Source organism: Hyperolius riggenbachi, chromosome 6 (assembly GCF_040937935.1).
Source record: "Hyperolius riggenbachi isolate aHypRig1 chromosome 6, aHypRig1.pri, whole genome shotgun sequence".
Lineage (NCBI taxonomy): Eukaryota > Metazoa > Chordata > Amphibia > Anura > Hyperoliidae > Hyperolius > Hyperolius riggenbachi.
In genome coordinates this window covers 298,156,891-298,170,314 of record NC_090651.1, presented here as the reverse complement: position 1 = coordinate 298,170,314, position 13,424 = coordinate 298,156,891, and positions in this window count along the sequence as shown.

The window sequence follows — 13,424 nt, the reverse complement described above, 5'->3', positions numbered from 1 at the left end:
GTCCCGATTTTCGCTAGCGTTCGAGCTGCCCCTGGAAGTGACATGTAGCTTCCAGGGGGCGGCCAACCGCGACGGCTAATGTCCCCCTAGGGGAAGAAAAAACACGACCACATCGGAACGCGACGTGAAGGCCACTGAAGGCCTGACCGCGCAGCCGCCGCAACGCCCCCAAACGCGACGCCACGCAGACGTCCGTCTGAACCAGCCCTTAGGTCAGTGTTCCCCAATCCTGTCCTCAAGGCCCACCAACAGTGCATGTTTTGTGGAAAGCCACAAAAGTAGTTAATCAGCTCTGCTGAGACACTAATTACCCCACCTGTGCATGTGTGTGGTTTTTGCAAAACATGTACTGTTGCCTGTTGGTGGGCCCTGAGGACAGGGTTGGGGAACTCTGCTTGAGGACTCGTTTCCACTATTGCGGTGCGGAATCGCCTGGATTCCACCGCTGATGAAATCGCATGCAGATGCGATTCCCCATGCGTTTTTTGCCGCTAATTTGCATGCGAATTTGCATAGGTGAGGGTATATGCGATTTTAACCTGCCTGTGTGAATTTACATTGGTACCTATGCGAATTCGCATGCAAATTTGCGGCAACAAACGCATGGGAAAACCGCATGCGATTTCCCTATTAAATACATTGCATGCGATTTGCATGCATTCCACTCGCAGGCGAATTCTGCGGGTCTTTTGTGCGTTTTTTCACCGCTGAAAAAAACGCACCTCAACAAAGCTGCAGTGGAAACAGGCCCATCCACTTGCATTACATGTGCGAATCCGCATGCGTTAGACGCATGCGGATTCACGATAGTGGAAACGAGCCCTCAAGTAATCCTGCAAACTTGGCTTCAATTGATTAAAATGTTTTGCTAATAGGAGAAAGTCTGTAAACATAACAAGGGTTGCTAAAGGGGTATGCAGTAGGTGTGACTTCACCTGGGCCCCTGGATTGCATGCCAAGAAAGAGAGGTACCTTTAGTACACATCCTTGTCACACCTCTAAACACATCCCTGACACACCCCTACTCACGCTCATCACCAAAAGTTTCTGGTTGAACTTGATGTACGTATGTCTTTTTTTCAATCCTTTAGATTGTAAGCCTCTGGCAGGGTCCTTCATTCCCTAGTGTAATCTACAGGATCATGTGCTCCTGTCCTATGACAGCCTGTACTTGTATTACTGGGCCTACCTAACCAGCCCATAGCGCATGATACATGTATTTTGTACAATTTGCTTGTATAACTTTGTTCTATGTTGTATAACCTTGTTATGTCTGTCATCCTTGTATCATTGTATATATCTATTGTCCAGCGCTGCGTAATATGTTGGCACTTTATAAATTCAATAAATAATAATAATAATAACCCAAATAACTGTAATTATGTAACTCTAAGCAAAACGTAGTTTTGAAATCTAAACCATACTGGTCCTTTCTATCATTATTTGTTTTCCTTGATATTGACTTTTGAAAATAAGAAGTATATCAATTCAAAGGATGGGTTTAAAGTTTGGAGTCAATTAAACACATTTTTTCAGTAGCAAAAATAACTATATGCACTAGATCCGTACATCAATTCTGAGGTATAAGAGGAACTGAAAGACACCTGGAAGCTATGAAAATGATTTACGCGCCCCACACTTTGGAGTGGCGTAGGGCCCTCGGTGGCAGTGGTCGAGTCCGCCCCCATGCTCTTCGAGGGGCTGGTGCCTGCCCCAGCCGGTACAATAACTTTCCGTCCTCCCTCACGAGTCCTGGCGCTATTTGCAACAGCATGACACGTCAAACACAGGGGCCCCAGCAAAGCGCAATGTTACCTTGCTTGCCTGGTTATATTTGGCTGCTCCTCCCCCTCAGTAATCTGCCTGCCGGGATTGAGGGAGGTTAGTGTTACGTATCTCTCTATATTGGTGGCCCATTCATCTTCAAATCACTACAATTTAGACCAAATTTCTTGATGTTAACGTAGTAAGTATGAACAATATATATGGTAATATATATATATATATATATATATATATATATATATATATATATATGTAACTGTCAACTTTAAGGAGTAGACAAATCCCTAATATAAAATGCAGGTGTGCGGTATTACATTTCTTGTGTACCTTAAGGAAAAAAAAGTACCCCTACATGGTACTTACCTTGGGGGTGGGAAGCCTCTTGATCCGGTTGATTCTGGAAAGGCTTTCCCTGTCCTACTCCATCAGCCTGTTCCAGCATCAGGACACCAGAAAAATATATTGTTGCTCATGCCCACTAGCACCGGCCCACTCGGCTTTCTTCGGCAAAAGTCAAGCGAGCTGTCTGTGCCTGTGCAATAGCACGGACCTGATTGGGCTCTGCTTTTTCTGTCAGAGCCTGAGCATGTCTGTGTTACTTAGCACAGATGCAGTGCAGCCATGTTTGGGAGGTTCCACCGCTTGATCAAGCCAGTGGAGGAGGCTTAGGTGAGTATCCATTTGCTTGCCTTGCAAACCTCCAAGGTTTGCTTTAATGTGAATTACTGCTCTCCTGTATTTTTTTAATGTGTACCTTAGACGGATGGACAAAAGGATTTTTCCTTATCTAGGGCTTCTAGCCCCCTTCTTCTAGCCCCCTGTAGTCTGTCAGCTCCCTCCATGTTCTCCTGCTCCCCATCATTGTGTCACTGTCAGCCTTGCAAAGTATGCAACTCTGCTCATTCATGGACTACTGCACATGCGGCCGGCCCTGTACTCACCCAAACTCAGTGTTCTGCACACGTGTCAAGACTGCGCTTGCTTAGAACGCTCCTGGCCATGGGAGCTCGATGGAGGAGGTGAGCAACCCAGAACACTGTATGCACCGTGGCCTGCATCCCAGCTGGATCATAGACTTCACAGCGACACAACGGAATGGGACCAGAAGGAGATCGCGAGAGCTGACTGCCTACAGGTGACTGGAGAAAGCACCAGGTTAGTATAATTCCTTTCATTCATTTGTCTCAGGTTTAATTTAAAGAATGTGTTCAATTGTCAGTGGTGGATGTTTGCCACACTAGGTTGAAGGAAATTGGTTTTATGAGGTGGGGCAGGGTTACAATTCTGCATCGGGGCCTAGAGCTCTGTAGCTATGTGGACGCAATGGTATATGTAAAGCAGGGTCGTGTGAGGGTGCTTAAATGGGGGTTGCTCAGATTTTAAACAAAAAAGGGGCCTCCCCTCAATGCACAATAGAACCCCCAACCCCACCTATGCCCTGCAGTGACATGTGGCCTTCCACCAGCCCCCCCCCCCCCTCTCCCACTCTGTCCCAAACCATCCCCCTAAGACGCTGGCGGCATTCAATGGTGTGGACCTGTCACCGGTGGGCCACACGTTCCTTCCTTCCTTTCACTTTCATGACATCAAGATGGCAGCAATGCTACTTGACTTGCGTTGCATGTTGTTGCCATAGAGATGCCAAGTTTTGAGAAACTTCCTACTTGTTGGTGCCTGGGTCCCTGTGTCTGTCCGCTAATAGTGAGTAAGAATTACTTACTGCAAGTCCTCCAGTCCACTCCACACCACAGACTCCACACTCGTAATAAGAATTGTATACAATGAACAGAGGCGCCAAAAGTATAAGATTAGAGGCCAGAGGCGCTTAATTTGAATCCTTGTGCAGATTGTTTGATACTCCTCCCTGTATTGCCTGATGAAGCGGGGTTGAACCTGCGAAACGCGTTGCATTTCTTTTTGGAGTTCCTAATAAATGTGTTTGACTGTCTGAATCGCAGTCGTTGTCGTGTCTGCTTGAGGGAGGTAAGACCACCACTTCCTCCTTCAATTTTGCCATTTAAGTTGGTTTTTAAGCTCATTTAATCTAATCTTATACTTTTGGCGCCTCTGTTCATTGTATACAATTTTGAGTCCACCCTTGGTGGAGGGGTTGCTACCCTTTCTTCCTGTCTACAGAGAGCGACTCCTGAGTGGGGTCAGGACAATCTCCCCACCTGCCTTTACAGTGGTTGCCTGCTGGTGACCCTGACTTGTGAGTATCTAGCAATACAAACTTATTGCCACCTTGTCCAGTACGAATTACACTATTGGGGCTCTTGGTGTTCCCTGTTTTTAACTCGTAATAAGAAGGAAGTCGGGTGGAAGGGCCTAGGGTAGTGGGTCACACAAAGGGGGGGGAGCTTAAGCACCCAGATCCCCTTCCCCCGGCATGTTCCTGATCTAAAGTGCTGGGACCCACGGCTCTCTAGCTAGCTTGCTGCAGAAGAACCTTAGTGAATGGAGCCCATGGTATCTGAATAGGTCTAGTTTTATTGCGTAATTCTCTGATCTGCGTTCCTAGAGCCTTGTTGTAACCAGTGGCAGCAGACAGGACGTGTGGCGCAACAAGACTTCTATCTCAGCTGTAAAATTTACTAGCCAGCCTGCAAAGAGTACATTTACACTGCACAGACTTTAAGAGCCCAGGTGCTCAGTTTAGTTGGTAACAGGCCACACACACACGCACACACACTGACTACGACAATAAAAACAACCCGGAGAAAATAACAGCATCTCCGTCAATACGGCTGTAAAAAAGGTTAGTTACAGTTGTAGAAACTATGTAGACACTTGACTGTTCCAAGGCATAAAAAAAAGTTCAGGTCTGTCTTTCTTCTTAATCTTTGCCCCATAATTCACTGCAAACATTTCTGGGAAAGTCTGGAGCGAGATCTGAACAACATGGCACATGCTGGGTTGTATAAAACCCTGTTTACGTATTTATCTTCCACTTAAACTACTTCTGGCTAGGTTTTGCTAAAGCTATTAAATGGCTAATGATGAAGCAATCTGCTGGAGTTAAAAAGAAGGTGTTACATGCCTGAGGGTTGCTTATTTTATTGCCACCACAGTATATGTTGCTACTTGAAGCTGTTACTTTTAGCACCAGTAAATTGAATGTAAATAGGTCTTACCTTCATCAGTGTAGGTAGGCGCAGTATTTTTTTTTATGCGTCTCGTAAAATATCAATCTGCATTTTCTTATGAAGATTTATAAAGGATTTTTTTTAAATCTGTCACTTTGGTACCCCCCAGAGTAAATGTTAAAGGTCTAACAGGAATGTATTATTATTATTATTGATTTATAAAGCGCCAACATATTCCGTGGCGCTGTACAAAGTAGGAAAACAAACATGGGGTACATAATGATACAGACAATGATATACATCAAATATGGACACTGGTGCAAAATACTGAACTGGAAATACTGAACTGGTGGTTACAATGACAGATGTATCATGAAGAATAAAATGTATAACAGAGTGTGAGCTATGAAATGAACAACAAAATCCAAGACACATAAGGGTGAGAGAATGTATAGACCAAATGTGGCTCCGAACTTAAAGAGAAACCATAACCAAGAATTGAACTTCATCCCAATCAGTAGCTGATACCCACTTTTACATGAGAAATCTATTCATTTTCACAAACGGATCATCAGGGGGTGCTGTATGGCTGATATTGTGGTGAAACCCCTCCCACAAGAAACTGTGAGGACCATGGTACTCCTGGCAGTTTCTTGTCTGTGAACCTCATTGCATTGTGGGAAATAGCTGTTTACAGCTGTTTCCAACTGCCAAAAAAGCAAGCAGCATCTCCTTGCAATGACATCACCTGCCAGCATAAAAATGTCACCATGCGGTAAATGTCAGAATGTAAATCAGGGAGAGGAAAGCTTTTACAATGGGCAAACACTGACTAAATCATTTATACATAATTATTGTGAAAATTAAGCACTTTTTTTAATTATATTAATTTCACTGGAGTTCCTCTTTAAAGTGTACCTGAGATTGGGCCCCTTTAAAAATTTATACATACCCTCCTCCAGCCCTCTCTGACCTGGTCACTCCCTTATCGTCCTCTGTGGCCTTACCGGGACCGTGAACGCAGCAGGTGCATCACTGATAAGCAAATTACAGCCATAAACATTTTCCTGGCAGCATAGAACTTCTGAGTGCAGGGGGGGGGGGGGGGGGGAATAGAAAAAAAGTAAATAGTTCATGTATTTTCCTTTATGGACACTTAATTGGCTGCCACTGAGCAGAGACAACAAAACATTCTATCTTCTTTGTAAATATTTTTAATTATAAAACAAAACATTATCTACAATATAATTGTTAATCTCATCAGTTTATTTTCACCTCTGGTTCACTTTAAAGGGGAACCCTAAGAGGTGTCTAATGAGAGCTAAATTATGGTCAAGTATAAGGCTGTTATTTATACTTGTCTATTCCATTTGGAGATCTCCACCATGTCTGAGTTAAAGCGGAATATAACCCTGCATTTCAACTTTGCTCTAAAACATTATTTACAGTATATTATATGCAACCAGCATTTTTTTTTTTACTAGACCAGCATTGGAAGGGTTACACAGGGCTTTAAAGTCCCTAGAGATTTCTGCAGACGCATCCGAACTTCAGTTAGATACTTTTTGTTTACAAATATGTATCTTTTAAGTGTTTATTGTGACTCATCTCTCTCACTGAGAAGGAGCTTGGAGGACAGCCAAAGAGTGTGTAACTGTTTATCAATAGATACATCTAACTAAATAGAATGTAACTATCTGAACGTCTGCACGGAACTTAAAACCTCTGTGTTTAACCCTTCCAATGCTGGTCTAGTAAAAAAAAAAATGATTTTTGCATATAATATGCTGTAAATAATGTTTTAGAGCAAAGTTAAAATGCAGGGTTATATTCCGCTTTAAAGAGAGGCTATGCTGCATGCTAGTAGTCAGCAGATCCCCCATTCTAGTTTTCTATGGCCGTTTCTCAGCACAGGCCATCCAGGCAAAGGCCCAGGGTGCCCCCTTTATGTAGAGTACAATAGTGCACCTTTTGTACACCTCTTTTGACACAGGAGACCAGGATTCAAATCCTGGCTGCAAGCAGTCCTTCAGGGGCGTAGCTAGAAATGACTGGGCCCCATAGCAAATTTTTTGTATGGCCCCCCCCCCCCCCCCCGCCGCCACCCCCTCCCCCCATTTCACCAGAAAATAATTGTAAAGTGAGCAGCATTTCACCAGAAATGAATTGTAAAGTGGGCAGCGTTTCACCATAAATAATTCAGGGCTGTGGAGTCGGTACAAAAATCTTCCGACTCCAACTCCTCAGTTTATGAAACCATGATTCCAACTCCGACTCCAGATACCCAAAATGGCTCCGACTCCTCGACTCCAACTCCTTAGCCTAATACTTAACAGGGCTGTAGATTTTGTACAGAAATCATCCGACGTTTATGAAATCAACGACTCCGACTCCAACTCCGAGTGCCCAAAATTGCCCCGACTCCTCAGCCCTGAATTAATCGTAAAGAGAGCAGCATTTCACAATAAATTAATTGTAAAGAGAGCAGCATTTCACCAGAAAATATTTGTAAAGAGAGCAGCATTTCACCAGAAAATAATCGCTATGTGGGGGAGCATTCACCAGACAATCGTTATATGGGGAGCTATCACCAGACAATAATCGCTATGTGGGGGAGCATCCACCAGACAATAATCGCTATGTGGGGGGGAGCAGTCACCAGACAATAAAAGCTATGTGGGGAGCAGCAGTCACCAGACAATAAAAGCTATGTGGGGAGCAGCAGTCACCAGACAATAATCGCTATGTGGGGAGCAGCAGTCACCAGACAATAATCGCTATGTGGGGGGAGCATTCACCAGACAAAAATCATTATATGGGGAGCAGTCACCAGACAATAATCGCTATGTGGGGAGCAGTCACCAGACAATAATCGCTATGTGGGGAGCAGTCACCAGAAAATAATCGCTATGTGGGGAGCAGTCACCAGAAAATAATCGTTATGTGGGGAGCAATCACCAGAAAATAATCGTTATGTGGGGAGCAATTACCAGAACATAATCGTTATGTGGGGAGCAGCCACCAGAAAATAGTCGCTATGTGGGGAGAATTCACATAATTGTTATGTGCGCCGAAAATAAACCAATCCTCGCGCCCCCCCCACAGCAGCCAGGCACATGTAGCATCATGGCCGCCGGCCAGGTATGGGTGGCGGTTGGCAGCAGCCAGCAACTCTCTCTCCCCATCCCCCTCAGCAGCCAGCACCTCTCTCTCTCCCCATCCCCCCACACACAGCAGCCAGCACCTCTCTCTCTCCCCATCCCCTCACACACAGCAGCCAGCACCTTTCTCTCCCCCATCCCCCCACACACAGCAGCCAGCACCTCTCTCTCTCCCCATCCCCCCACACACAGCAGCCAGCACCTCTCTCTCTCCCCATCCCCCCACACACAGCAGCCAGCACCTTTCTCTCCCCCATCCCCCCACACACAGCAGCCAGCACCTTTCTCTCCCCCATCCCCCCACACACAGCAGCCAGCACCTTTCTCTCCCCCATCCCCCCACACACAGCAGCCAGCACCTTTCTCTCCCCCATCCCCTCACACACAGCAGCCAGCACCTTTCTCTCCCCCATCCCCCCACACACAGCAGCCAGCACCTTTCTCTCCCCCATCCCCCCACACACAGCAGCCAGCACCTTTTTCTCCCCCATCCCCCCACACACAGCAGCCAGCACCTTTCTCTCCCCCATCCCCCCACACACAGCAGCCAGCACCTTTCTCTCCCCCATCCCCCCACACACAGCAGCCAGCACCTCTCTCTCCCCCCATTCCCCCCCCCCCCCCCACAGCAGCCAGCACCTCTCTCTCCCCCCATTCCCCCCCCTCCCACAGCAGCCAGCACCTCTCTCTCCCCCATACCCCCCCCCCCACAGCAGCCAGCACCTCTCTCTCCCCCATACCCCCCCCCCCCACAGCAGCCAGCACCTTTCTCTCCCCCCATCCCCCCCCCCCACAGCAGCCAGCACCTTTCTCTCCCCCCATTCCCCCCCCCCCCACAGCAGCCAGCACCTTTCTCTCCCCCATTCCCCCCCCCCCCCACAGCAGCCAGCACCTTTCTCTCCCCCCATCCCCCCCCCCCCCCCACAGCAGCCAGCACCTTTCTCTCCCCCATTCCCCCCCCCCCCCCACAGCAGCCAGCAACTCTCTACACCCCCCCCTCCCCTGCCAGCAACTCGCTCCCCCCATCCACCTCCCCAGCAGCCAGCAAAAGCAACTCCAAATCCAAATCCAAATCCAAAAAAGCTTTATTGGCAGGACCAAATACATTTAGCATTGCCAAAGCAAAACAAAACAAAACATTAACATGGGGGGGGGGGGGGGGGGGGGGGAATTGTGGGAATAAGGGAAGGATAAAGGGGGTTGGGGTATATAGTCCATAGGTGTGTGGAGGATGTAAGGGACAGCATGGGGGACTGGGATATACAGTCCATAGGGGGGTATTGGGGGGGGGAATACAGTCCATGTGGTATCATGTTCCTCTCAGTTGGTGGCAGGCTGTGACATATCGGGCAGCCATTTGCACGGTTGTTTCCTCCTCCCCCAGTAGGATGTAGAGTTTCCTCTCCTCATCTGTGGAGGTAAAATCCTGGATGTGGGCGGAGAGTCTCTGGAAGTGGGCGGTCCTCACAGGTGCATATTTGCTGCAGTGTAGCAGGAAGTGGGCCTCATCCTCCAAGACCCCCTGGTCGCATTGTCTGCACAGTCTCTCCTCCCGGGGCTTCCATGTCTGTCTGTGCCGCCCTGTCTCTATCTCCAAGCTGTGGGCACTCAGACGGTACAAACTCAAGACCTGTCTGTCTTTGTGGTGATGTAGCCTCCCCAGATATGGAGCCATTGTGTACTCCCTCTGTAGTGATTGATAGACAGCGAGTTTCTTGGAATTCTTTATGTCACTTCTCCATTCCTCTATGTATCGTTCCTTGCAGCTTTCTATAGTCTGTTTTATTTGGGCTTTTGTCAGCCTGTGTTGGTGGCCTTGGCTGGGCTGGCTGCTGATGCTTTGCTTGAGAGCATGTGGTATGGCCTCGCCCCCCTGGCTCAGTGAGGCTTTATGGTGGTAAGTGCTGGGTTTGCTGCTCTGTATATGCGCCCAGTATGAGAGTGCCCTCTGCTGGATAGTAAGCCATAGTGGGAACCTGCCTAGCTCTGCCCGGCAAGCTGAGTTTGAAGTGCTTGGACATGGAGGAGATACTTGCAGAACTCTAGATGGAAGATTTCTGTTGGGCTGGAGTCCCATTTTGATTGGTCAGGGTAGGTGACCGGGCCCCATACCTCACTGCTATAGAGCAGGATTGGGGTGATGATGCTGTCGAATATCTTTGCCCACACTCTCACCGGTGGTTTTAGGTGGTAAAGCTGTCTTCTGATGGCATAAAATGTTCTGCAGGCTTTGTCTTTCAGGGCCTGTACTGCTGGTTTAAAGCTTCCTGATTGGTTGATCTCTCTCCGCCCCCCCCCCAGCAACTCTCTCTCTCTCTACCCTGCCCCCCCCCCCCCCCAGCACCAGGTTGCATCATGGCCGCCCGCTGGCCAGGTATGGGTGGCAGGCTGGCAGCAGCAGGCAGCAAGTCCCCCGGGCTGGCCCCATCACCCACCCACCTCTGTCCACTGCAGGCAGCAGCAGCAGCACCAGTGAGGCACGCGTCCCCACGCACGCACAAAGTACTTACAAGCTTGCGTGGGACGGTGCACGGTCGGGTCGGGTCAGGTCGGTGTGCTCCGCTCTCCTCCTCGGTCCTCTCCTCTCCCTCCTGCTCCTGGTCGCAGCCAGTCAGACAGTCACCACGAGGTCTGACTGACTGTGGAGTCTCGGAGAGATTGAGTCACTCTCTGACTCCTCCTGCTGTCTCCTCCTTCTGCCTCCCTGGCTGGCCGGAACTATACAGTAAGTGTCGGCCCGGCAGCCAGGGAGGATCAATGTGCCGCCACGTGGTCCCCCTCCTCACCAGCCACCTTATCAGAGGAGGGGGGCCGGGGGAGGGCGGCGCGCCTCTGTTTTAAAATTATGGGGGGGGGGGGGGGGCTGAGGGGGGGCCCGGACGGCATCATTAAAAAAAAAAAAAAAAAGTCCAAAAAAAGTCCACTGACTCTGCACGGGCCCCTGTGGCGTAGGGATACCACGGGCCCCATAGCAACGCTATGGCGGCTATCCCCGTTGCTACGCCACTGCAGTCCTTGACCAAAACTCCCGAATGCTCCAGGGTGACCTAATGAATGCACCCTTAGAGGCTGCAACTGTCCCAAGCACTTTCATCCCAGCAGGAGAAAAGCACTATACAAATGTTTCCAATATTTCTTATTATTATTAAGAATATTACCAGGCTCTTGGTTCTAATATACTGCTAGTCACTTCGCTTAAACTTTTATGATCTTGATTCTGAAAATGAGCAGACTCTAAACTCTGAACCCTGCTAATTCTGCTTCCAGAAATCCTGTGTAGTCAGCCCTGAACTAGCCTGCAGGACTCAGACATTCAAACTGCCCCAGTGCTTGCACTGCCCTCAAAAGACAAGAGAACAAGACATATACCATTTATATTGCGCTTTTCTCTTGGCGGACTCAAAGCGCTTAAGCTTCAGCCACTAGGGTGCGCTCTATGGGTAGTAGCAGTGTTAGGGAATCTAGCCCAATGACTCATTGCTGAATAGGCGCTGCCTTACTGAACAGGAAGAACTGAGATTTGAACCCACTCACCAGCTTGATCAACTGCGGGATCTCCTCAGCATAGGTGGCATGGAAGAAGGGCTCCCTGACTCTTTTCTTTGCTACTAATGTTCTATTTCTTAGCTGTACTAAACATACAATATCATTATACCAATTTTTTCCATGTAAATTTATTGAGTTGGGAGGATGGAGAATTAACATCAGAGACTTTGTGAATTGCAGCTCAACTTTTATGGTTCCATCGGTCCTGTGCTCATAATAATCACTTCTATAGATACTTTGAATAGTAGTAATCATTAACAAACTGTTCCCCATCCCCTTCCTTCACCTCTGACACTGTAGTTGCCATTGGCAGGTTTTGGTGCGCCGTATAAATTGTTATGATTAGGGTGCTTGGGGGGCCCCATTGTAAAACTTGCATCGGGGCCCACAGCTCCTTAGCTACGCCACTGGTAATCGGGTGGCACAGTAGTGTAATGCTGTGGCATAGTGGTGCAATGGGTTGGCACAGTGGTAAAATGGAGTGGCATGGCAGCATAGTGGGGCAGCACAGTAGTGTAACGTGGTGGCAGAAGGAGCATAGTGAAGGGGCAAGGCAGTCCAGTGGCTTGGCAAAGTAATGTAGTTCCATGGCTCAGTATTGTAGGGGGGGGCAACATGGTAGTGTAGGGGGTTAGCACATTAGTGTAGTGGTGTAGCATGGTAGTGTACTTGTGCGGTAGCAGCGAAGTGTATTGGGACAGGAGAGATAGCAGAGGAATTCCTGTATAGCACAAAGTCACGTGATCGCGCAATCACATGGCCGCATAGCGTTCCACACTGTACAATATGATTCATGCATGGCACCTCACACTCACAGAGGCGCTCACTTCTGCATCTAGACCCATTGAGTTATACTCCTGTTTGCCTGATGAAGCAGGACCACACCTGCGAAACGCGTTGCACTAAGTGGAGTTAAATAAAACGTTTTTTGTATTGATATATTGTGACTCAATTGAGTTCTATATTTTTGAGGGAGGTAGGTCCACCTGAACATCCCCCTCTTTTAGACGGTTTTTAAACATTTTTATTCTACTCTGGCGCCTCTGTACACCAAGCCTTGCTGAAATCTTGATTCCACCCTCGGTGGAGGGGTACTACCCCGTTTCCTATCTACAGAGAGCGACATCTTAATAACCTGAGTGGGGTCAGGTTCTAATACTCCCCACCTGCACTTGAAGTGGTTGCCTATGGGTAACCCATGTTTGTGAGTATTTCTAAATATTTTGCTTTAAACCACAACCAATTTAACAATACTACACCATATTGGGCTCTCGATTTCTCTTTGTTCTTCCAAGCACACTCCCCTTTAAAGGTCCACTATGTGCTTGTTGTGGTTTTTTGTTTTTTGTTTTTTACAGCACTGCATAATGTGTTGGTGCATTCTAAATAAAATAATTATTTCATAACATTTAAAAAAAAAGGCTACAAAATACAAACTACATAGTTTTACTAAAACGTTTATTCAAAAGAGTTTTTATTTGTGGATAAATATGGAAACATTTCTGGAGATTAGCAGAAAAAAAAATATTCAGATTGAAAGGTAGAGTGGGGGTACACTATTTTCCCACGCGCAGCTGGCTTCCTGCCCCACAAAAAATAAGACCAGCTGTTATTTGGTGCCTCGTTTTGTAGCAAATAGCAGCTTACCTGAAGTCATGGGTTACACAGCAAAGTGACACATAGCTCAAATATCTCAATTCCTGTACAGGCAATGCAAATGTTGTAACTTTAGGGCCTGCTCCCATTTGTGTGTTATTAAAAAAAAAAAGTTTGTACATTACAACTCAGGGGGTCACATAGCAAATGGGGCCCTCGTTCTCTCTCTCTCTATAAACAAGCTGGAATT